This window comes from Phyllobates terribilis, unplaced genomic scaffold (assembly GCF_046119375.1).
Source record: "Phyllobates terribilis strain yellow unplaced genomic scaffold, ASM4611937v1 Scaffold_5__5_contigs__length_657084704, whole genome shotgun sequence".
NCBI classification, from domain to species: domain Eukaryota; kingdom Metazoa; phylum Chordata; class Amphibia; order Anura; family Dendrobatidae; genus Phyllobates; species Phyllobates terribilis.
The window spans coordinates 654,008,530-654,032,701 of record NW_027362765.1 but is presented as its reverse complement, the minus strand read 5'-3'; the positions used below and the strand labels follow the sequence as shown (position 1 = coordinate 654,032,701).

The following is a 24,172-nucleotide window of genomic DNA, read 5'->3' as shown; positions in this document are numbered from 1 at the left end:
TTAATTTCTTTGTCACTGTGTGTCCACTTATTCACGTGTGTCACGTCCTACTAGGATTTTGTCGGGATGCGGTTCCCTTACGGGTTCCTCTCTTGGCAGGTCTAGGGGGGGAGTGTGTGGCCATCAGGTTCCGCTCCCCCCTGAACCCCCCTGGCTCTCCTCTTTCGGGAGGAGAGCGTTGTTGGCTCCCCTCTTCCGGGAGGGGAGCACAGTCTTTGGCTCCCAGTGCCTTGCTCGGGTGAGAACTCGGGCAGGTGCTGGGGGTATGATTGGGTCGCCTCTGGCTTCGGCTGGAGGTGGCTTTTTGTCCCTGTTCCTCGCTGTGGCCTTTTGGCTCGGAGGGACGGGGAATGGTTTGGGGGACCCTTCTCCTTTTGGAGAGGGTTTCAAGAAGACCAGCATCCTAGTGCACTTTTTTTGTGGCACTTGTCACTTTTTTAAGCGCACTCGGGTTTTGTACACGAATTCGGGCTTTCGATGAAAAGAAAAAAAAAAAGAAAAAAAATCTGTTCTTATCAGTTTAATATCTGATACGTCCCCTATCTGGGGACCATATATTAAATGGATTTTTAGAACAGGGAGATGGAAAAAGAGCTTGCTCTGTCCACTCCACGCATTGACCTGGTATTGCAGTATCTCCAGGACCGGTGCACCCCTTCTTTAATGCAGTTTCTAAAATCAGAAAGAATTGAATTCAATGTTTTTTGTTCATTTTGCTTGTTTGTCGGATTTTGGGATGGACTCTTTGGCTTTGCTTTTCTTCTCCTCATTGGATTTTTCATGTTCAAAGTTGCAGAAGCCAGATTACAAGCTCATTTTGGTTCAACTTCAGCAACTGTGCATTGCATTGCCATGTAATGTGATGCAATGCTATCTTTCTAGCTCTCCCTTTTTACTTCCTTTTGGATAAACAGACATATTAGGCAAGCATTTTGGAGCTTTCACCTAAATAACTACAGGTGGTGAGATAAGCTGCACAATATAATTGACCTTTCAGTATATTGTTGCACACACACCATCTATTTAGCAAATGCCCTTGTTATCAACAGCAGCCTTTTAAACTCACCTGAGCTAACAGGTATGTGCGCTGGTTACTCTGCTGCGCTTAAAATTTCTTTTTTGGTTTGCTACAATGCCTTTTCTGAAACGTTGTCTCCTTCTGCTGGAACACTGACTTCTTTCATTTAATGCCTGCAGACTATAAAAGAGAACCCAACCCAAAAAGTTTGGTTGATTAGTCTGTGGCATTCTGTTAAACTGTTGCTTATGGCGGTCTCTGTGAGCTTCTCAGCGACATTCAGCCAGCCAGGTATCCTGCCTGCAGTAGATGGAATGTGGCAATGGAACGCTGGCTGCGCGTGTCATAATAGGCTCTGAGCCTTTATATACCTGTGCACAGCAGCAGCCACCTTCAGTCTGCTGCTGGACAGCCAGCAGCAGCAGCAGCAGGAGAGGTATGTAATCAGGAGCCCTCCTGCTAAGGGTAGACAGCTGCTCGTTCCACCCCACCCCCCGCCTTAATTGGTTCTCCTCCCTTCCAACGGTGTTGAGGCGGGTGGGAACAGCAGGGGGTGAAGGTGCTGTGTTTAAAGAGGTGGAGTTATGCAGATCTAAAACGCGTGGATTGCAGCAGCAGCAAGCCGAAAAGTGCAGGCATGTAAGGGATCTAGAGGTTGACAACATGTCTTCTTAACGGGAGTCCAGGAGCTCATCTCCACAAATGGACTTTTCAGGATCCTTGGGTGGCTCCGTAGTTTGAAACCAATTCTGGTTATCGCTTCTCGGCCTTTTGGCTAAGATCAAGTGTAGTATCTGTTCTTATCAGTTTAATATCTGATACGTCCCCTATCTGGGGACCATATATTAAATGGATTTTTAGAACAGGGAGATGGAAAAAGAGCTTGCTCTGTCCACTCCACGCATTGACCTGGTATTGCAGTATCTCCAGGACCGGTGCACCCCTTCTTTAATGCAGTTTCTAAAATCAGAAAGAATTGAATTCAATGTTTTTTGTTCATTTTGCTTGTTTGTCGGATTTTGGGATGGACTCTTTGGCTTTGCTTTTCTTCTCCTCATTGGATTTTTCATGTTCAAAGTTGCAGAAGCCAGATTACAAGCTCATTTTGGTTCAACTTCAGCAACTGTGCATTGCATTGCCATGTAATGTGATGCAATGCTATCTTTCTAGCTCTCCCTTTTTACTTCCTTTTGGATAAACAGACATATTAGGCAAGCATTTTGGAGCTTTCACCTAAATAACTACAGGTGGTGAGATAAGCTGCACAATGTAATTGACCTTTCAGTATATTGTTGCACACACACCATCTATTTAGCAAATGCCCTTGTTATCAACAGCAGCCTTTTAAACTCACCTGAGCTAACAGGTATGTGCGCTGGTTACTCTGCTGCGCTTAAAATTTCTTTTTTGGTTTGCTACAATGCCTTTTCTGAAACGTTGTCTCCTTCTGCTGGAACACTGACTTCTTTCATTTAATGCCTGCAGACTATAAAAGAGAACCCAACCCAAAAAGTTTGGTTGATTAGTCTGTGGCATTCTGTTAAACTGTTGCTTATGGCGGTCTCTGTGAGCTTCTCAGCGACATTCAGCCAGCCAGGTATCCTGCCTGCAGTAGATGGAATGTGGCAATGGAACGCTGGCTGCGCGTGTCATAATAGGCTCTGAGCCTTTATATACCTGTGCACAGCAGCAGCCACCTTCAGTCTGCTGCTGGACAGCCAGCAGCAGCAGCAGCAGGAGAGGTATGTAATCAGGAGCCCTCCTGCTAAGGGTAGACAGCTGCTCGTTCCACCCCACCCCCCGCCTTAATTGGTTCTCCTCCCTTCCAACGGTGTTGAGGCGGGTGGGAACAGCAGGGGGTGAAGGTGCTGTGTTTAAAGAGGTGGAGTTATGCAGATCTAAAACGCGTGGATTGCAGCAGCAGCAAGCCGAAAAGTGCAGGCATGTAAGGGATCTAGAGGTTGACAACATGTCTTCTTAACGGGAGTCCAGGAGCTCATCTCCACAAATGGACTTTTCAGGATCCTTGGGTGGCTCCGTAGTTTGAAACCAATTCTGGTTATCGCTTCTCGGCCTTTTGGCTAAGATCAAGTGTAGTATCTGTTCTTATCAGTTTAATATCTGATACGTCCCCTATCTGGGGACCATATATTAAATGGATTTTTAGAACAGGGAGATGGAAAAAGAGCTTGCTCTGTCCACTCCACGCATTGACCTGGTATTGCAGTATCTCCAGGACCGGTGCACCCCTTCTTTAATGCAGTTTCTAAAATCAGAAAGAATTGAATTCAATGTTTTTTGTTCATTTTGCTTGTTTGTCGGATTTTGGGATGGACTCTTTGGCTTTGCTTTTCTTCTCCTCATTGGATTTTTCATGTTCAAAGTTGCAGAAGCCAGATTACAAGGTCATTTTGGTTCAACTTCAGCAACTGTGCATTGCATTGCCATGTAATGTGATGCAATGCTATCTTTCTAGCTCTCCCTTTTTACTTCCTTTTGGATAAACAGACATATTAGGCAAGCATTTTGGAGCTTTCACCTAAATAACTACAGGTGGTGAGATAAGCTGCACAATATAATTGACCTTTCAGTATATTGTTGCACACACACCATCTATTTAGCAAATGCCCTTGTTATCAACAGCAGCCTTTTAAACTCACCTGAGCTAACAGGTATGTGCGCTGGTTACTCTGCTGCGCTTAAAATTTCTTTTTTGGTTTGCTACAATGCCTTTTCTGAAACGTTGTCTCCTTCTGCTGGAACACTGACTTCTTTCATTTAATGCCTGCAGACTATAAAAGAGAACCCAACCCAAAAAGTTTGGTTGATTAGTCTGTGGCATTCTGTTAAACTGTTGCTTATGGCGGTCTCTGTGAGCTTCTCAGCGACATTCAGCCAGCCAGGTATCCTGCCTGCAGTAGATGGAATGTGGCAATGGAACGCTGGCTGCGCGTGTCATAATAGGCTCTGAGCCTTTATATACCTGTGCACAGCAGCAGCCACCTTCAGTCTGCTGCTGGACAGCCAGCAGCAGCAGCAGCAGGAGAGGTATGTAATCAGGAGCCCTCCTGCTAAGGGTAGACAGCTGCTCGTTCCACCCCACCCCCCGCCTTAATTGGTTCTCCTCCCTTCCAACGGTGTTGAGGCGGGTGGGAACAGCAGGGGGTGAAGGTGCTGTGTTTAAAGAGGTGGAGTTATGCAGATCTAAAACGCGTGGATTGCAGCAGCAGCAAGCCGAAAAGTGCAGGCATGTAAGGGATCTAGAGGTTGACAACATGTCTTCTTAACGGGAGTCCAGGAGCTCATCTCCACAAATGGACTTTTCAGGATCCTTGGGTGGCTCCGTAGTTTGAAACCAATTCTGGTTATCGCTTCTCGGCCTTTTGGCTAAGATCAAGTGTAGTATCTGTTCTTATCAGTTTAATATCTGATACGTCCCCTATCTGGGGACCATATATTAAATGGATTTTTAGAACAGGGAGATGGAAAAAGAGCTTGCTCTGTCCACTCCACGCATTGACCTGGTATTGCAGTATCTCCAGGACCGGTGCACCCCTTCTTTAATGCAGTTTCTAAAATCAGAAAGAATTGAATTCAATGTTTTTTGTTCATTTTGCTTGTTTGTCGGATTTTGGGATGGACTCTTTGGCTTTGCTTTTCTTCTCCTCATTGGATTTTTCATGTTCAAAGTTGCAGAAGCCAGATTACAAGCTCATTTTGGTTCAACTTCAGCAACTGTGCATTGCATTGCCATGTAATGTGATGCAATGCTATCTTTCTAGCTCTCCCTTTTTACTTCCTTTTGGATAAACAGACATATTAGGCAAGCATTTTGGAGCTTTCACCTAAATAACTACAGGTGGTGAGATAAGCTGCACAATATAATTGACCTTTCAGTATATTGTTGCATACACACCATCTATTAAGCAAATGCCCTTGTTATCAACAGCAGCCTTTTAAACTCACCTGAGCTAACAGGTATGTGCGCTGGTTACTCTGCTGCGCTTAAAATTTCTTTTTTGGTTTGCTACAATGCCTTTTCTGAAACGTTGTCTCCTTCTGCTGGAACACTGACTTCTTTCATTTAATGCCTGCAGACTATAAAAGAGAACCCAACCCAAAAAGTTTGGTTGATTAGTCTGTGGCATTCTGTTAAACTGTTGCTTATGGCGGTCTCTGTGAGCTTCTCAGCGACATTCAGCCAGCCAGGTATCCTGCCTGCAGTAGATGGAATGTGGCAATGGAACGCTGGCTGCGCGTGTCATAATAGGCTCTGAGCCTTTATATACCTGTGCACAGCAGCAGCCACCTTCAGTCTGCTGCTGGACAGCCAGCAGCAGCAGCAGCAGCAGGAGAGGTATGTAATCAGGAGCCCTCCTGCTAAGGGTAGACAGCTGCTCGTTCCACCCCACCCCCCGCCTTAATTGGTTCTCCTCCCTTCCAACGGTGTTGAGGCGGGTGGGAACAGCAGGGGGTGAAGGTGCTGTGTTTAAAGAGGTGGAGTTATGCAGATCTAAAACGCGTGGATTGCAGCAGCAGCAAGCCGAAAAGTGCAGGCATGTAAGGGATCTAGAGGTTGACAACATGTCTTCTTAACGGGAGTCCAGGAGCTCATCTCCACAAATGGACTTTTCAGGATCCTTGGGTGGCTCCGTAGTTTGAAACCAATTCTGGTTATCGCTTCTCGGCCTTTTGGCTAAGATCAAGTGTAGTATCTGTTCTTATCAGTTTAATATCTGATACGTCCCCTATCTGGGGACCATATATTAAATGGATTTTTAGAACAGGGAGATGGAAAAAGAGCTTGCTCTGTCCACTCCACGCATTGACCTGGTATTGCAGTATCTCCAGGACCGGTGCACCCCTTCTTTAATGCAGTTTCTAAAATCAGAAAGAATTGAATTCAATGTTTTTTGTTCATTTTGCTTGTTTGTCAGATTTTGGGATGGACTCTTTGGCTTTGCTTTTCTTCTCCTCATTGGATTTTTCATGTTCAAAGTTGCAGAAGCCAGATTACAAGCTCATTTTGGTTCAACTTCAGCAACTGTGCATTGCATTGCCATGTAATGTGATGCAATGCTATCTTTCTAGCTCTCCCTTTTTACTTCCTTTTGGATAAACAGACATATTAGGCAAGCATTTTGGAGCTTTCACCTAAATAACTACAGGTGGTGAGATAAGCTGCACAATATAATTGACCTTTCAGTATATTGTTGCACACACACCATCTATTTAGCAAATGCCCTTGTTATCAACAGCAGCCTTTTAAACTCACCTGAGCTAACAGGTATGTGCGCTGGTTACTCTGCTGCGCTTAAAATTTCTTTTTTGGTTTGCTACAATGCCTTTTCTGAAACGTTGTCTCCTTCTGCTGGAACACTGACTTCTTTCATTTAATGCCTGCAGACTATAAAAGAGAACCCAACCCAAAAAGTTTGGTTGATTAGTCTGTGGCATTCTGTTAAACTGTTGCTTATGGCGGTCTCTGTGAGCTTCTCAGCGACATTCAGCCAGCCAGGTATCCTGCCTGCAGTAGATGGAATGTGGCAATGGAACGCTGGCTGCGCGTGTCATAATAGGCTCTGAGCCTTTATATACCTGTGCACAGCAGCAGCCACCTTCAGTCTGCTGCTGGACAGCCAGCAGCAGCAGCAGCAGGAGAGGTATGTAATCAGGAGCCCTCCTGCTAAGGGTAGACAGCTGCTCGTTCCACCCCACCCCCCGCCTTAATTGGTTCTCCTCCCTTCCAACGGTGTTGAGGCGGGTGGGAACAGCAGGGGGTGAAGGTGCTGTGTTTAAAGAGGTGGAGTTATGCAGATCTAAAACGCGTGGATTGCAGCAGCAGCAAGCCGAAAAGTGCAGGCATGTAAGGGATCTAGAGGTTGACAACATGTCTTCTTAACGGGAGTCCAGGAGCTCATCTCCACAAATGGACTTTTCAGGATCCTTGGGTGGCTCCGTAGTTTGAAACCAATTCTGGTTATCGCTTCTCGGCCTTTTGGCTAAGATCAAGTGTAGTATCTGTTCTTATCAGTTTAATATCTGATACGTCCCCTATCTGGGGACCATATATTAAATGGATTTTTAGAACAGGGAGATGGAAAAAGAGCTTGCTCTGTCCACTCCACGCATTGACCTGGTATTGCAGTATCTCCAGGACCGGTGCACCCCTTCTTTAATGCAGTTTCTAAAATCAGAAAGAATTGAATTCAATGTTTTTTGTTCATTTTGCTTGTTTGTCGGATTTTGGGATGGACTCTTTGGCTTTGCTTTTCTTCTCCTCATTGGATTTTTCATGTTCAAAGTTGCAGAAGCCAGATTACAAGCTCATTTTGGTTCAACTTCAGCAACTGTGCATTGCATTGCCATGTAATGTGATGCAATGCTATCTTTCTAGCTCTCCCTTTTTACTTCCTTTTGGATAAACAGACATATTAGGCAAGCATTTTGGAGCTTTCACCTAAATAACTACAGGTGGTGAGATAAGCTGCACAATATAATTGACCTTTCAGTATATTGTTGCACACACACCATCTATTTAGCAAATGCCCGTGTTATCAACAGCAGCCTTTTAAACTCACCTGAGCTAACAGGTATGTGCGCTGGTTACTCTGCTGCGCTTAAAATTTCTTTTTTGGTTTGCTACAATGCCTTTTCTGAAACGTTGTCTCCTTCTGCTGGAACACTGACTTCTTTCATTTAATGCCTGCAGACTATAAAAGAGAACCCAACCCAAAAAGTTTGGTTGATTAGTCTGTGGCATTCTGTTAAACTGTTGCTTATGGCGGTCTCTGTGAGCTTCTCAGCGACATTCAGCCAGCCAGGTATCCTGCCTGCAGTAGATGGAATGTGGCAATGGAACGCTGGCTGCGCGTGTCATAATAGGCTCTGAGCCTTTATATACCTGTGCACAGCAGCAGCCACCTTCAGTCTGCTGCTGGACAGCCAGCAGCAGCAGCAGCAGGAGAGGTATGTAATCAGGAGCCCTCCTGCTAAGGGTAGACAGCTGCTCGTTCCACCCCACCCCCCGCCTTAATTGGTTCTCCTCCCTTCCAACGGTGTTGAGGCGGGTGGGAACAGCAGGGGGTGAAGGTGCTGTGTTTAAAGAGGTGGAGTTATGCAGATCTAAAACGCGTGGATTGCAGCAGCAGCAAGCCGAAAAGTGCAGGCATGTAAGGGATCTAGAGGTTGACAACATGTCTTCTTAACGGGAGTCCAGGAGCTCATCTCCACAAATGGACTTTTCAGGATCCTTGGGTGGCTCCGTAGTTTGAAACCAATTCTGGTTATCGCTTCTCAGCCTTTTGGCTAAGATCAAGTGTAGTATCTGTTCTTATCAGTTTAATATCTGATACGTCCCCTATCTGGGGACCATATATTAAATGGATTTTTAGAACAGGGAGATGGAAAAAGAGCTTGCTCTGTCCACTCCACGCATTGACCTGGTATTGCAGTATCTCCAGGACCGGTGCACCCCTTCTTTAATGCAGTTTCTAAAATCAGAAAGAATTGAATTCAATGTTTTTTGTTCATTTTGCTTGTTTGTCGGATTTTGGGATGGACTCTTTGGCTTTGCTTTTCTTCTCCTCATTGGATTTTTCATGTTCAAAGTTGCAGAAGCCAGATTACAAGCTCATTTTGGTTCAACTTCAGCAACTGTGCATTGCATTGCCATGTAATGTGATGCAATGCTATCTTTCTAGCTCTCCCTTTTTACTTACTTTTGGATAAACAGACATATTAGGCAAGCATTTTGGAGCTTTCACCTAAATAACTACAGGTGGTGAGATAAGCTGCACAATATAATTGACCTTTCAGTATATTGTTGCACACACACCATCTATTTAGCAAATGCCCTTGTTATCAACAGCAGCCTTTTAAACTCACCTGAGCTAACAGGTATGTGCGCTGGTTACTCTGCTGCGCTTAAAATTTCTTTTTTGGTTTGCTACAATGCCTTTTCTGAAACGTTGTCTCCTTCTGCTGGAACACTGACTTCTTTCATTTAATGCCTGCAGACTATAAAAGAGAACCCAACCCAAAAAGTTTGGTTGATTAGTCTGTGGCATTCTGTTAAACTGTTGCTTATGGCGGTCTCTGTGAGCTTCTCAGCGACATTCAGCCAGCCAGGTATCCTGCCTGCAGTAGATGGAATGTGGCAATGGAACGCTGGCTGCGTGTGTCATAATAGGCTCTGAGCCTTTATATACCTGTGCACAGCAGCAGCCACCTTCAGTCTGCTGCTGGACAGCCAGCAGCAGCAGCAGCAGGAGAGGTATGTAATCAGGAGCCCTCCTGCTAAGGGTAGACAGCTGCTCGTTCCACCCCACCCCCCGCCTTAATTGGTTCTCCTCCCTTCCAACGGTGTTGAGGCGGGTGGGAACAGCAGGGGGTGAAGGTGCTGTGTTTAAAGAGGTGGAGTTATGCAGATCTAAAACGCGTGGATTGCAGCAGCAGCAAGCCGAAAAGTGCAGGCATGTAAGGGATCTAGAGGTTGACAACATGTCTTCTTAACGGGAGTCCAGGAGCTCATCTCCACAAATGGACTTTTCAGGATCCTTGGGTGGCTCCGTAGTTTGAAACCAATTCTGGTTATCGCTTCTCGGCCTTTTGGCTAAGATCAAGTGTAGTATCTGTTCTTATCAGTTTAATATCTGATACGTCCCCTATCTGGGGACCATATATTAAATGGATTTTTAGAACAGGGAGATGGAAAAAGAGCTTGCTCTGTCCACTCCACGCATTGACCTGGTATTGCAGTATCTCCAGGACCGGTGCACCCCTTCTTTAATGCAGTTTCTAAAATCAGAAAGAATTGAATTCAATGTTTTTTGTTCATTTTGCTTGTTTGTCGGATTTTGGGATGGACTCTTTGGCTTTGCTTTTCTTCTCCTCATTGGATTTTTCATGTTCAAAGTTGCAGAAGCCAGATTACAAGCTCATTTTGGTTCAACTTCAGCAACTGTGCATTGCATTGCCATGTAATGTGATGCAATGCTATCTTTCTAGCTCTCCCTTTTTACTTCCTTTTGGATAAACAGACATATTAGGCAAGCATTTTGGAGCTTTCACCTAAATAACTACAGGTGGTGAGATAAGCTGCACAATATAATTGACCTTTCAGTATATTGTTGCACACACACCATCTATTTAGCAAATGCCCTTGTTATCAACAGCAGCCTTTTAAACTCACCTGAGCTAACAGGTATGTGCGCTGGTTACTCTGCTGCGCTTAAAATTTCTTTTTTGGTTTGCTACAATGCCTTTTCTGAAACGTTGTCTCCTTCTGCTGGAACACTGACTTCTTTCATTTAATGCCTGCAGACTATAAAAGAGAACCCAACCCAAAAAGTTTGGTTGATTAGTCTGTGGCATTCTGTTAAACTGTTGCTTATGGCGGTCTCTGTGAGCTTCTCAGCGACATTCAGCCAGCCAGGTATCCTGCCTGCAGTAGATGGAATGTGGCAATGGAACGCTGGCTGCGCGTGTCATAATAGGCTCTGAGCCTTTATATACCTGTGCACAGCAGCAGCCACCTTCAGTCTGCTGCTGGACAGCCAGCAGCAGCAGCAGCAGGAGAGGTATGTAATCAGGAGCCCTCCTGCTAAGGGTAGACAGCTGCTCGTTCCACCCCACCCCCCGCCTTAATTGGTTCTCCTCCCTTCCAACGGTGTTGAGGCGGGTGGGAACAGCAGGGGGTGAAGGTGCTGTGTTTAAAGAGGTGGAGTTATGCAGATCTAAAACGCGTGGATTGCAGCAGCAGCAAGCCGAAAAGTGCAGGCATGTAAGGGATCTAGAGGTTGACAACATGTCTTCTTAACGGGAGTCCAGGAGTTCATCTCCACAAATGAACTTTTCAGGATCCTTGGGTGGCTCCGTAGTTTGAAACCAATTCTGGTTATCGCTTCTCGGCCTTTTGGCTAAGATCAAGTGTAGTATCTGTTCTTATCAGTTTAATATCTGATACGTCCCCTATCTGGGGACCATATATTAAATGGATTTTTAGAACAGGGAGATGGAAAAAGAGCTTGCTCTGTCCACTCCACGCATTGACCTGGTATTGCAGTATCTCCAGGACCGGTGCACCCCTTCTTTAATGCAGTTTCTAAAATCAGAAAGAATTGAATTCAATGTTTTTTGTTCATTTTGCTTGTTTGTCGGATTTTGGGATGGACTCTTTGGCTTTGCTTTTCTTCTCCTCATTGGATTTTTCATGTTCAAAGTTGCAGAAGCCAGATTACAAGCTCATTTTGGTTCAACTTCAGCAACTGTGCATTGCATTGCCATGTAATGTGATGCAATGCTATCTTTCTAGCTCTCCCTTTTTACTTCCTTTTGGATAAACAGACATATTAGGCAAGCATTTTGGAGCTTTCACCTAAATAACTACAGGTGGTGAGATAAGCTGCACAATATAATTGACCTTTCAGTATATTGTTGCACACACACCATCTATTTAGCAAATGCCCTTGTTATCAACAGCAGCCTTTTAAACTCACCTGAGCTAACAGGTATGTGCGCTGGTTACTCTGCTGCGCTTAAAATTTCTTTTTTGGTTTGCTACAATGCCTTTTCTGAAACGTTGTCTCCTTCTGCTGGAACACTGACTTCTTTCATTTAATGCCTGCAGACTATAAAAGAGAACCCAACCCAAAAAGTTTGGTTGATTAGTCTGTGGCATTCTGTTAAACTGTTGCTTATGGCGGTCTCTGTGAGCTTCTCAGCGACATTCAGCCAGCCAGGTATCCTGCCTGCAGTAGATGGAATGTGGCAATGGAACGCTGGCTGCGCGTGTCATAATAGGCTCTGAGCCTTTATATGCCTGTGCACAGCAGCAGCCACCTTCAGTCTGCTGCTGGACAGCCAGCAGCAGCAGCAGGAGAGGTATGTAATCAGGAGCCCTCCTGCTAAGGGTAGACAGCTGCTCGTTCCACCCCACCCCCCGCCTTAATTGGTTCTCCTCCCTTCCAACGGTGTTGAGGCGGGTGGGAACAGCAGGGGGTGAAGGTGCTGTGTTTAAAGAGGTGGAGTTATGCAGATCTAAAACGCGTGGATTGCAGCAGCAGCAAGCTGAAAAGTGCAGGCATGTAAGGGATCTAGAGGTTGACAACATGTCTTCTTAACGGGAGTCCAGGAGCTCATCTCCACAAATGGACTTTTCAGGATCCTTGGGTGGCTCCGTAGTTTGAAACCAATTCTGGTTATCGCTTCTCGGCCTTTTGGCTAAGATCAAGTGTAGTATCTGTTCTTATCAGTTTAATATCTGATACGTCCCCTATCTGGGGACCATATATTAAATGGATTTTTAGAACAGGGAGATGGAAAAAGAGCTTGCTCTGTCCACTCCACGCATTGACCTGGTATTGCAGTATCTCCAGGACCGGTGCACCCCTTCTTTAATGCAGTTTCTAAAATCAGAAAGAATTGAATTCAATGTTTTTTGTTCATTTTGCTTGTTTGTCGGATTTTGGGATGGACTCTTTGGCTTTGCTTTTCTTCTCCTCATTGGATTTTTCATGTTCAAAGTTGCAGAAGCCAGATTACAAGCTCATTTTGGTTCAACTTCAGCAACTGTGCATTGCATTGCCATGTAATGTGATGCAATGCTATCTTTCTAGCTCTCCCTTTTTACTTCCTTTTGGATAAACAGACATATTAGGCAAGCATTTTGGAGCTTTCACCTAAATAACTACAGGTGGTGAGATAAGCTGCACAATATAATTGACCTTTCAGTATATTGTTGCACACACACCATCTATTTAGCAAATGCCCTTGTTATCAACAGCAGCCTTTTAAACTCACCTGAGCTAACAGGTATGTGCGCTGGTTACTCTGCTGCGCTTAAAATTTCTTTTTTGGTTTGCTACAATGCCTTTTCTGAAACGTTGTCTCCTTCTGCTGGAACACTGACTTCTTTCATTTAATGCCTGCAGACTATAAAAGAGAACCCAACCCAAAAAGTTTGGTTGATTAGTCTGTGGCATTCTGTTAAACTGTTGCTTATGGCGGTCTCTGTGAGCTTCTCAGCGACATTCAGCCAGCCAGGTATCCTGCCTGCAGTAGATGGAATGTGGCAATGGAACGCTGGCTGCGCGTGTCATAATAGGCTCTGAGCCTTTATATACCTGTGCACAGCAGCAGCCACCTTCAGTCTGCTGCTGGACAGCCAGCAGCAGCAGCAGCAGGAGAGGTATGTAATCAGGAGCCCTCCTGCTAAGGGTAGATAGCTGCTCGTTCCACCCCACCCCCCGCCTTAATTGGTTCTCCTCCCTTCCAACGGTGTTGAGGCGGGTGGGAACAGCAGGGGGTGAAGGTGCTGTGTTTAAAGAGGTGGAGTTATGCAGATCTAAAACGCGTGGATTGCAGCAGCAGCAAGCCGAAAAGTGCAGGCATGTAAGGGATCTAGAGGTTGACAACATGTCTTCTTAACGGGAGTCCAGGAGCTCATCTCCACAAATGGACTTTTCAGGATCCTTGGGTGGCTCCGTAGTTTGAAACCAATTCTGGTTATCGCTTCTCGGCCTTTTGGCTAAGATCAAGTGTAGTATCTGTTCTTATCAGTTTAATATCTGATACGTCCCCTATCTGGGGACCATATATTAAATGGATTTTTAGAACAGGGAGATGGAATAAGAGCTTGCTCTGTCCACTCCACGCATTGACCTGGTATTGCAGTATCTCCAGGACCGGTGCACCCCTTCTTTAATGCAGTTTCTAAAATCAGAAAGAATTGAATTCAATGTTTTTTGTTCATTTTGCTTGTTTGTCGGATTTTGGGATGGACTCTTTGGCTTTGCTTTTCTTCTCCTCATTGGATTTTTCATGTTCAAAGTTGCAGAAGCCAGATTACAAGCTCATTTTGGTTCAACTTCAGCAACTGTGCATTGCATTGCCATGTAATGTGATGCAATGCTATCTTTCTAGCTCTCCCTTTTTACTTCCTTTTGGATAAACAGACATATTAGGCAAGCATTTTGGAGCTTTCACCTAAATAACTACAGGTGGTGAGATAAGCTGCACAATATAATTGACCTTTCAGTATATTGTTGCACACACACCATCTATTTAGCAAATGCCCTTGTTATCAACAGCAGCCTTTTAAACTCACCTGAGCTAACAGGTATGTGCGCTGGTTACTCTGCTGCGCTTAAAATTTCTTTTTTGGTTTGCTACAATGCCTTTTCTGAAACGTTGTCTCCTTCTGCTGGAACACTGACTTCTTTCATTTAATGCCTGCAGACTATAAAAGAGAACCCAACCCAAAAAGTTTGGTTGATTAGTCTGTGGCATTCTGTTAAACTGTTGCTTATGGCGGTCTCTGTGAGCTTCTCAGCGACATTCAGCCAGCCAGGTATCCTGCCTGCAGTAGATGGAATGTGGCAATGGAACGCTGGCTGCGCGTGTCATAATAGGCTCTGAGCCTTTATATACCTGTGCACAGCAGCAGCCACCTTCAGTCTGCTGCTGGACAGCCAGCAGCAGCAGCAGCAGGAGAGGTATGTAATCAGGAGCCCTCCTGCTAAGGGTAGACAGCTGCTCGTTCCACCCCACCCCCCGCCTTAATTGGTTCTCCTCCCTTCCAACGGTGTTGAGGCGGGTGGGAACAGCAGGGGGTGAAGGTGCTGTGTTTAAAGAGGTGGAGTTATGCAGATCTAAAACGCGTGGATTGCAGCAGCAGCAAGCCGAAAAGTGCAGGCATGTAAGGGATCTAGAGGTTGACAACATGTCTTCTTAACGGGAGTCCAGGAGCTCATCTCCACAAATGGACTTTTCAGGATCCTTGGGTGGCTCCGTAGTTTGAAACCAATTCTGGTTATCGCTTCTCGGCCTTTTGGCTAAGATCAAGTGCAGTGATCTACCGGTTGCTGCCTTGGTCTTGGCTGAGAGGTGCCTTGGGTACCCGGCTCCTTGGCCTCGGGGGATCGCTGCATGTAGCAGTGCGGCTTCACCCCCTTGCTGCTTTTGGGGAGCCGGATTAGTCCCGGGGCAACGAGGGGCGATCAGCCTGCCTGCTTTTTTTAAGTAGGCGAGGAGGATTTTTGCCACCTTTGGTGTGAAGATATGGACGGGAGAAGCCCAAATATGCTGACCTGTGAAGAGGTCCCAGTTTTTGCAAGATTGAAGAATGCAGTGCGGTTTATTTTTTTTGGATCCAGAGAAGAAGAAGTCTGGCTTGTTTTTTTTGGTAGAGAAGATTTTGTTTGGACTATTGGAAGTTCAAATGGAACAAGTTTTGTCTATGTTGGAGTTCCCGAAGAGAGGGATATATGATGTTATTTTTTGTTCAGAAGATATCTTTTCTGACTTTTGGAAGAGAATGGATCTAGTGAAGGAAGATTCGATACTTGAAGGTGTTTTTTTTGTGTCGCATTTTCCTAGGAAGGAAAGGCTAATAGTAATAAGGATGTATAGTCCTTTCATATTGGAAGAAGAGATCATGACCTTTTTATCCCGGTACTGTGAGAAAGTGAGTTCTGCTGGCAAAATGTTTAACCGATATGGTTTTTGGACCACGAGGTGGAGGTTCCTGGTCAAGTTCAAGGAAAGTTCGGATGGTGTTGTGGTACTCCCACCAAGTAGATTCAAAATCGGGACAGTTAATGGAGATATGTTCTTTACAGGTATGCCGAAGTTTTGTAGGCGTTGTAAACAGTATGGCCATGAAAAGGATTCCTGTACATTACAGTGGTGTGCCAAGTGTGAAGAAGTGGGACATAAGGCAGAGAATTGTGAAAAAAGTAAGAAATGTAATCTATGTGGTGGCAGTGGTCATTTATATGATTGCTGTCCTGTCAATAAAAGGGAGGAGAAGTCAGTTGACAAGGAAGATGGAAAAGAAGAAGAGTCTGAAACTGCCCCCCATGATGAAACGGAAGAGAACATATCTCAAAAGAAGGAGGAACAAATAAGAGATATAAGAAAAGAAGGTGATCATATGGAAGAAGATACTGAGAGTGATATCACAGACGTTGAGATTGAAAATACTAGCTTGGAAGAAGAAGTGGAGGTGGATAGGGAGTCAGAAGATCAGGAGGAAAGTGAGTCCTCCAGTCAGGATGAAAAGGAAGGTGCTGTAAGTAATATGGAAGAGGAGGAGGAGGGTGAAGAAACTAGTGAAGAAGAAAGAGAGGATGTCGCATGTGAAGCCAGAGAAGAAATTGAAGGAGTTTTGTCATCTGGGAAGGACTCTAGTAAAGCAAAGGATGTTTCAGAAAAAAATATGAGGGAGATGGAGGAGAGACAAGAAGTGTTGAAAATGCTAAATAGTTGTGAAGGGGGGAGTCAGGCTAGTCTAAGGCGCAAAGTGTGGAATAACATTTATAGCGATATGCATCGTTTTTTTTCAACTTACAGAATACCTCAGTCGTTGGCTAAAGAGGTAGAAGAAGCTTGGGATGGTCGGTTTCTGGATGGAAGGCTTTTGAATGCCTTGGCAGCATATGGCCTGAAGAGAGGAATGTTGCCTTAAATCGTAATGGTAAAGATTGTAATGTTGTGATGTAAAGAATATGGAATAACTGTATTGTGATAATATAAACGTATATATATAAAATAAGATTGGAAAAATTGATATATGACCCACAATGATGGATAACAACCTAATACCATTTGGAAATCATTGCAAAGCATGAAATGGTAAATATGGGACTTGTAATCTGAGTGGAAAAAAAAAAAAAAAAAAAAAAAAAAAAAAAAAAAAAAAAAAATCTGTTCTTATCAGTTTAATATCTGATACGTCCCCTATCTGGGGACCATATATTAAATGGATTTTTAGAACAGGGAGATGGAAAAAGAGCTTGCTCTGTCCACTCCACGCATTGACCTGGTATTGCAGTATCTCCAGGACCGGTGCACCCCTTCTTTAATGCAGTTTCTAAAATCAGAAAGAATTGAATTCAATGTTTTTTGTTCATTTTGCTTGTTTGTCGGATTTTGGGATGGACTCTTTGGCTTTGCTTTTCTTCTCCTCATTGGATTTTTCATGTTCAAAGTTGCAGAAGCCAGATTACAAGCTCATTTTGGTTCAACTTCAGCAACTGTGCATTGCATTGCCATGTAATGTGATGCAATGCTATCTTTCTAGCTCTCCCTTTTTACTTCCTTTTGGATAAACAGACATATTAGGCAAGCATTTTGGAGCTTTCACCTAAATAACTACAGGTGGTGAGATAAGCTGCACAATATAATTGACCTTTCAGTATATTGTTGCACACACACCATCTATTTAGCAAATGCCCTTGTTATCAACAGCAGCCTTTTAAACTCACCTGAGCTAACAGGTATGTGCGCTGGTTACTCTGCTGCGCTTAAAATTTCTTTTTTGGTTTGCTACAATGCCTTTTCTGAAACGTTGTCTCCTTCTGCTGGAACACTGACTTCTTTCATTTAATGCCTGCAGACTATAAAAGAGAACCCAACCCAAAAAGTTTGGTTGATTAGTCTGTGGCATTCTGTTAAACTGTTGCTTATGGCGGTCTCTGTGAGCTTCTCAGCGACATTCAGCCAGCCAGGTATCCTGCCTGCAGTAGATGGAATGTGGCAATGGAACGCTGGCTGCGCGTGTCATAATAGGCTCTGAGCCTTTATATACCTGTGCACAGCAGCAGCCACCTTCAGTCTGCTGCTGGACAGCCAGCAGCAGCAGCAGCAGGAGAGGTATGTAATCAGGAGCCCTCCTGCTAAGGGTAGACAGCTGCTCGTTCCACCCCACCCCCCGCCTTAATTGGTTCTCCTCCCTTCCAACGGTGTTGAGGCGGGTGGGAACAGCAGGGGGTGAAGGTGCTGTGTTTAAAGAGGTGGAGTTATGCAGATCTAAAACGCGTGGATTGCAGCAGCAGCAAGCCGAAAAGTGCAGGCATGTAAGGGATCTAGAGGTTGACAACATGTCTTCTTAACGGGAGTCCAGGAGTTCATCTCCACAAATGAACTTTTCAGGATCCTTGGGTGGCTCCGTAGTTTGAAACCAATTCTGGTTATCGCTTCTCGGCCTTTTGGCTAAGATCAAGTGTAGTATCTGTTCTTATCAGTTTAATATCTGATACGTCCCCTATCTGGGGACCATATATTAAATGGATTTTTAGAACAGGGAGATGGAAAAAGAGCTTGCTCTGTCCACTCCACGCATTGACCTGGTATTGCAGTATCTCCAGGACCGGTGCACCCCTTCTTTAATGCAGTTTCTAAAATCAGAAAGAATTGAATTCAATGTTTTTTGTTCATTTTGCTTGTTTGTCGGATTTTGGGATGGACTCTTTGGCTTTGCTTTTCTTCTCCTCATTGGATTTTTCATGTTCAAAGTTGCAGAAGCCAGATTACAAGCTCATTTTGGTTCAACTTCAGCAACTGTGCATTGCATTGCCATGTAATGTGATGCAATGCTATCTTTCTAGCTCTCCCTTTTTACTTCCTTTTGGATAAACAGACATATTAGGCAAGCATTTTGGAGCTTTCACCTAAATAACTACAGGTGGTGAGATAAGCTGCACAATATAATTGACCTTTCAGTATATTGTTGCACACACACCATCTATTTAGCAAATGCCCTTGTTATCAACAGCAGCCTTTTAAACTCACCTGAGCTAACAGGTATGTGCGCTGGTTACTCTGCTGCGCTTAAAATTTCTTTTTTGGTTTGCTACAATGCCTTTTCTGAAACGTTGTCTCCTTCTGCTGGAACACTGACTTCTTTCATTTAATGCCTGCAGACAATAAAAGAGAACCCAACCCAAAAAGTTTGGTTGATTAGTCTGTGGCATTCTGTTAAACTGTTGCTTATGGCGGTCTCTGTGAGCTTCTCAGCGACATTCAGCCAGCCAGGTATCCTGCCTGCAGTAGATGGAATGTGGTAATGGAACGCTGGCTGCGCGTGTCATAATAGGCTCTGAGCCTTTATATACCTGTGCACAGCAGCAGCCACCTTCAGTCTGCTGCTGGACAGCCAGCAGCAGCAGCAGCAGGAGAGGTATGTAATCAGGAGCCCTCCTGCTAAGGGTAGACAGCTGCTCGTTCCACCCCACCCCCCGCCTTAATTGGTTCTCCTCCCTTCCAACGGTGTTGAGGCGGGTGGGAACAGCAGGGGGTGAAGGTGCTGTGTTTAAAGAGGTGGAGTTATGCAGATCTAAAACGCGTGGATTGCAGCAGCAGCAAGCCGAAAAGTGCAGGCATGTAAGGGATCTAGAGGTTGACAACATGTCTTCTTAACGGGAGTCCAGGAGTTCATCTCCACAAATGAACTTTTCAGGATCCTTGGGTGGCTCCGTAGTTTGAAACCAATTCTGGTTATCGCTTCTCGGCCTTTTGGCTAAGATCAAGTGTAGTATCTGTTCTTATCAGTTTAATATCTGATACGTCCCCTATCTGGGGACCATATATTAAATGGATTTTTAGAACAGGGAGATGGAAAAAGAGCTTGCTCTGTCCACTCCACGCATTGACCTGGTATTGCAGTATCTCCAGGACCGGTGCACCCCTTCTTTAATGCAGTTTCTAAAATCAGAAAGAATTGAATTCAATGTTTTTTGTTCATTTTGCTTGTTTGTCGGATTTTGGGATGGACTCTTTGGCTTTGCTTTTCTTCTCCTCATTGGATTTTTCATGTTCAAAGTTGCAGAAGCCAGATTACAAGCTCATTTTGGTTCAACTTCAGCAACTGTGCATTGCATTGCCATGTAATGTGATGCAATGCTATCTTTCTAGCTCTCCCTTTTTACTTCCTTTTGGATAAACAGACATATTAGGCAAGCATTTTGGAGCTTTCACCTAAATAACTACAGGTGGTGAGATAAGCTGCACAATATAATTGACCTTTCAGTATATTGTTGCACACACACCATCTATTTAGCAAATGCCCTTGTTATCAACAGCAGCCTTTTAAACTCACCTGAGCTAACAGGTATGTGCGCTGGTTACTCTGCTGCGCTTAAAATTTCTTTTTTGGTTTGCTACAATGCCTTTTCTGAAACGTTGTCTCCTTCTGCTGGAACACTGACTTCTTTCATTTAATGCCTGCAGACTATAAAAGAGAACCCAACCCAAAAAGTTTGGTTGATTAGTCTGTGGCATTCTGTTAAACTGTTGCTTATGGCGGTCTCTGTGAGCTTCTCAGCGACATTCAGCCAGCCAGGTATCCTGCCTGCAGTAGATGGAATGTGGTAATGGAACGCTGGCTGCGCGTGTCATAATAGGCTCTGAGCCTTTATATACCTGTGCACAGCAGCAGCCACCTTCAGTCTGCTGCTGGACAGCCAGCAGCAGCAGCAGCAGGAGAGGTATGTAATCAGGAGCCCTCCTGCTAAGGGTAGACAGCTGCTCGTTCCACCCCACCCCCCGCCTTAATTGGTTCTCCTCCCTTCCAACGGTGTTGAGGCGGGTGGGAACAGCAGGGGGTGAAGGTGCTGTGTTTAAAGAGGTGGAGTTATGCAGATCTAAAACGCGTGGATTGCAGCAGCAGCAAGCCGAAAAGTGCAGGCATGTAAGGGATCTAGAGGTTGACAACATGTCTTCTTAACGGGAGTCCAGGAGCTCATCTCCACAAATGGACTTTTCAGGATCCTTGGGTGGCTCCGTAGTTTGAAACCAATTCTGGTTATCGCTTCTCGGCCTTTTGGCTAAGATCAAGTGTAGTATCTGTTCTTATCAGTTTAATATCTGATACGTCCCCTATCTGGGGACCATATATTAAATGGATTTTTAGAACAGGGAGATGGAAAAAGAGCTTGCTCTGTCCACTCCACGCATTGACCTGGTATTGCAGTATCTCCAGGACCGGTGCACCCCTTCTTTAATGCAGTTTCTAAAATCAGAAAGAATTGAATTCAATGTTTTTTGTTCATTTTGCTTGTTTGTCGGATTTTGGGATGGACTCTTTGGCTTTGCTTTTCTTCTCCTCATTGGATTTTTCATGTTCAAAGTTGCAGAAGCCAGATTACAAGCTCATTTTGGTTCAACTTCAGCAACTGTGCATTGCATTGCCATGTAATGTGATGCAATGCTATCTTTCTAGCTCTCCCTTTTTACTTCCTTTTGGATAAACAGACATATTAGGCAAGCATTTTGGAGCTTTCACCTAAATAACTACAGGTGGTGAGATAAGCTGCACAATATAATTGACCTTTCAGTATATTGTTGCACACACACCATCTATTTAGCAAATGCCCTTGTTATCAACAGCAGCCTTTTAAACTCACCTGAGCTAACAGGTATGTGCGCTGGTTACTCTGCTGCGCTTAAAATTTCTTTTTTGGTTTGCTACAATGCCTTTTCTGAAACGTTGTCTCCTTCTGCTGGAACACTGACTTCTTTCATTTAATGCCTGCAGACTATAAAAGAGAACCCAACCCAAAAAGTTTGGTTGATTAGTCTGTGGCATTCTGTTAAACTGTTGCTTATGGCGGTCTCTGTGAGCTTCTCAGCGACATTCAGCCAGCCAGGTATCCTGCCTGCAGTAGATGGAATGTGGCAATGGAACGCTGGCTGCGCGTGTCATAATAGGCTCTGAGCCTTTATATACCTGTGCACAGCAGCAGCCACCTTCAGTCTGCTGCTGGACAGCCAGCAGCAGCAGCAGCAGGAGAGGTATGTAATCAGGAGCCCTCCTGCTAAGGGTAGACAGCTGCTCGTTCCACCCCACCCCCCGCCTTAATTGGTTCTCCTCCCTTCCAACGGTGTTGAGGCGGGTGGGAACAGCAGGGGGTGAAGGTGCTGTGTTTAAAGAGGTGGAGTTATGCAGATCTAAAACGCGTGGATTGCAGCAGCAGCAAGCCGAAAAGTGCAGGCATGTAAGGGATCTAGAGGTTGACAACATGTCTTCTTAACGGGAGTCCAGGAGTTCATCTCCACAAATGAACTTTTCAGGATCCTTGGGTGGCTCCGTAGTTTGAAACCAATTCTGGTTATCGCTTCTCGGCCTTTTGGCTAAGATCAAGTGTAGTATCTGTTCTTATCAGTTTAATATCTGATACGTCCCCTATCTGGGGACCATATATTAAATGGATTTTTAGAACAGGGAGATGGAAAAAGAGCTTGCTCTGTCCACTCCACACATTGACCTGGTATTGCAGTATCTCCAGGACCGGTGCACCCCTTCTTTAATGCAGTTTCTAAAATCAGAAAGAATTGAATTCAATGTTTTTTGTTCATTTTGCTTGTTTGTCGGATTTTGGGATGGACTCTTTGGCTTTGCTTTTCTTCTCCTCATTGGATTTTTCATGTTCAAAGTTGCAGAAGCCAGATTACAAGCTCATTTTGGTTCAACTTCAGCAACTGTGCATTGCATTGCCATGTAATGTGATGCAATGCTATCTTTCTAGCTCTCCCTTTTTACTTCCTTTTGGATAAACAGACATATTAGGCAAGCATTTTGGAGCTTTCACCTAAATAACTACAGGTGGTGAGATAAGCTGCACAATATAATTGACCTTTCAGTATATTGTTGCACACACACCATCTATTTAGCAAATGCCCTTGTTATCAACAGCAGCCTTTTAAACTCACCTGAGCTAACAGGTATGTGCGCTGGTTACTCTGCTGCGCTTAAAATTTCTTTTTTGGTTTGCTACAATGCCTTTTCTGAAACGTTGTCTCCTTCTGCTGGAACACTGACTTCTTTCATTTAATGCCTGCAGACTATAAAAGAGAACCCAACCCAAAAAGTTTGGTTGATTAGTCTGTGGCATTCTGTTAAACTGTTGCTTATGGCGGTCTCTGTGAGCTTCTCAGCGACATTCAGCCAGCCAGGTATCCTGCCTGCAGTAGATGGAATGTGGTAATGGAACGCTGGCTGCGCGTGTCATAATAGGCTCTGAGCCTTTATATACCTGTGCACAGCAGCAGCCACCTTCAGTCTGCTGCTGGACAGCCAGCAGCAGCAGCAGCAGGAGAGGTATGTAATCAGGAGCCCTCCTGCTAAGGGTAGACAGCTGCTCGTTCCACCCCACCCCCCGCCTTAATTGGTTCTCCTCCCTTCCAACGGTGTTGAGGCGGGTGGGAACAGCAGGGGGTGAAGGTGCTGTGTTTAAAGAGGTGGAGTTATGCAGATCTAAAACGCGTGGATTGCAGCAGCAGCAAGCCGAAAAGTGCAGGCATGTAAGGGATCTAGAGGTTGACAACATGTCTTCTTAACGGGAGTCCAGGAGCTCATCTCCACAAATGGACTTTTCAGGATCCTTGGGTGGCTCCGTAGTTTGAAACCAATTCTGGTTATCGCTTCTCGGCCTTTTGGCTAAGATCAAGTGTAGTATCTGTTCTTATCAGTTTAATATCTGATACGTCCCCTATCTGGGGACCATATATTAAATGGATTTTTAGAACAGGGAGATGGAAAAAGAGCTTGCTCTGTCCACTCCACGCATTGACCTGGTATTGCAGTATCTCCAGGACCGGTGCACCCCTTCTTTAATGCAGTTTCTAAAATCAGAAAGAATTGAATTCAATGTTTTTTGTTCATTTTGCTTGTTTGTCGGATTTTGGGATGGACTCTTTGGCTTTGCTTTTCTTCTCCTCATTGGATTTTTCATGTTCAAAGTTGCAGAAGCCAGATTACAAGCTCATTTTGGTTCAACTTCAGCAACTGTGCATTGCATTGCCATGTAATGTGATGCAATGCTATCTTTCTAGCTCTCCCTTTTTACTTCCTTTTGGATAAACAGACATATTAGGCAAGCATTTTGGAGCTTTCACCTAAATAACTACAGGTGGTGAGATAAGCTGCACAATATAATTGACCTTTCAGTATATTGTTGCACACACACCATCTATTTAGCAAATGCCCTTGTTATCAACAGCAGCCTTTTAAACTCACCTGAGCTAACAGGTATGTGCGCTGGTTACTCTGCTGCGCTTAAAATTTCTTTTTTGGTTTGCTACAATGCCTTTTCTGAAACGTTGTCTCCTTCTGCTGGAACACTGACTTCTTTCATTTAATGCCTGCAGACTATAAAAGAGAACCCAACCCAAAAAGTTTGGTTGATTAGTCTGTGGCATTCTGTTAAACTGTTGCTTATGGCGGTCTCTGTGAGCTTCTCAGCGACATTCAGCCAGCCAGGTATCCTGCCTGCAGTAGATGGAATGTGGCAATGGAACGCTGGCTGCGCGTGTCATAATAGGCTCTGAGCCTTTATATACCTGTGCACAGCAGCAGCCACCTTCAGTCTGCTG

The 24,172-nt window shown here is 44.6% G+C and overlaps 16 non-coding genes and 1 pseudogene across 16 annotated transcripts; all 17 read left to right on the top strand.

The window, feature by feature from the left end:
• The first annotated feature begins 467 nt into the window (after positions 1 to 467).
• LOC141150761 (U2 spliceosomal RNA) lies at positions 468 to 658 on the top strand. Its single transcript, XR_012246881.1, has one exon. It is a non-coding gene; the product is annotated as a U2 spliceosomal RNA (small nuclear RNA).
• Positions 659 to 1,773: 1,115 nt separating this feature from the next.
• LOC141275389 (U2 spliceosomal RNA) lies at positions 1,774 to 1,964 on the top strand. The gene has a single exon (XR_012323632.1). It is a non-coding gene; the product is annotated as a U2 spliceosomal RNA (small nuclear RNA).
• A 1,115-nt stretch (positions 1,965 to 3,079) lies between these two features.
• On the top strand, positions 3,080 to 3,270 carry LOC141275388 (U2 spliceosomal RNA). Its single transcript, XR_012323631.1, has one exon. It is a non-coding gene; the product is annotated as a U2 spliceosomal RNA (small nuclear RNA).
• A 1,115-nt stretch (positions 3,271 to 4,385) lies between these two features.
• On the top strand, positions 4,386 to 4,576 carry LOC141275386 (U2 spliceosomal RNA). Its single transcript, XR_012323630.1, has one exon. It is a non-coding gene; the product is annotated as a U2 spliceosomal RNA (small nuclear RNA).
• Positions 4,577 to 5,694: 1,118 nt separating this feature from the next.
• Positions 5,695 to 5,885, top strand: LOC141275385 (U2 spliceosomal RNA). Its single transcript, XR_012323629.1, has one exon. It is a non-coding gene; the product is annotated as a U2 spliceosomal RNA (small nuclear RNA).
• Positions 5,886 to 7,000: 1,115 nt separating this feature from the next.
• Positions 7,001 to 7,191, top strand: LOC141275384 (U2 spliceosomal RNA). Its single transcript, XR_012323628.1, has one exon. It is a non-coding gene; the product is annotated as a U2 spliceosomal RNA (small nuclear RNA).
• Positions 7,192 to 8,306: 1,115 nt separating this feature from the next.
• Positions 8,307 to 8,497, top strand: LOC141149538 (U2 spliceosomal RNA). The gene has a single exon (XR_012245830.1). It is a non-coding gene; the product is annotated as a U2 spliceosomal RNA (small nuclear RNA).
• A 1,115-nt stretch (positions 8,498 to 9,612) lies between these two features.
• On the top strand, positions 9,613 to 9,803 carry LOC141275383 (U2 spliceosomal RNA). The gene has a single exon (XR_012323627.1). It is a non-coding gene; the product is annotated as a U2 spliceosomal RNA (small nuclear RNA).
• A 1,115-nt stretch (positions 9,804 to 10,918) lies between these two features.
• LOC141275382 (U2 spliceosomal RNA) lies at positions 10,919 to 11,109 on the top strand. Its single transcript, XR_012323626.1, has one exon. It is a non-coding gene; the product is annotated as a U2 spliceosomal RNA (small nuclear RNA).
• A 1,112-nt stretch (positions 11,110 to 12,221) lies between these two features.
• LOC141275381 (U2 spliceosomal RNA) lies at positions 12,222 to 12,412 on the top strand. The gene has a single exon (XR_012323625.1). It is a non-coding gene; the product is annotated as a U2 spliceosomal RNA (small nuclear RNA).
• Positions 12,413 to 13,527: 1,115 nt separating this feature from the next.
• LOC141273958 (U2 spliceosomal RNA) lies at positions 13,528 to 13,718 on the top strand. Its single transcript, XR_012322257.1, has one exon. It is a non-coding gene; the product is annotated as a U2 spliceosomal RNA (small nuclear RNA).
• A 2,989-nt stretch (positions 13,719 to 16,707) lies between these two features.
• LOC141150813 (U2 spliceosomal RNA) lies at positions 16,708 to 16,878 on the top strand (annotated as a pseudogene).
• Positions 16,879 to 17,993: 1,115 nt separating this feature from the next.
• Positions 17,994 to 18,184, top strand: LOC141275380 (U2 spliceosomal RNA). The gene has a single exon (XR_012323624.1). It is a non-coding gene; the product is annotated as a U2 spliceosomal RNA (small nuclear RNA).
• Positions 18,185 to 19,299: 1,115 nt separating this feature from the next.
• LOC141275378 (U2 spliceosomal RNA) lies at positions 19,300 to 19,490 on the top strand. The gene has a single exon (XR_012323622.1). It is a non-coding gene; the product is annotated as a U2 spliceosomal RNA (small nuclear RNA).
• Positions 19,491 to 20,605: 1,115 nt separating this feature from the next.
• Positions 20,606 to 20,796, top strand: LOC141275377 (U2 spliceosomal RNA). Its single transcript, XR_012323621.1, has one exon. It is a non-coding gene; the product is annotated as a U2 spliceosomal RNA (small nuclear RNA).
• A 1,115-nt stretch (positions 20,797 to 21,911) lies between these two features.
• Positions 21,912 to 22,102, top strand: LOC141149721 (U2 spliceosomal RNA). Its single transcript, XR_012246009.1, has one exon. It is a non-coding gene; the product is annotated as a U2 spliceosomal RNA (small nuclear RNA).
• Positions 22,103 to 23,217: 1,115 nt separating this feature from the next.
• On the top strand, positions 23,218 to 23,408 carry LOC141275376 (U2 spliceosomal RNA). Its single transcript, XR_012323620.1, has one exon. It is a non-coding gene; the product is annotated as a U2 spliceosomal RNA (small nuclear RNA).
• Positions 23,409 to 24,172: the final 764 nt, after the last annotated feature.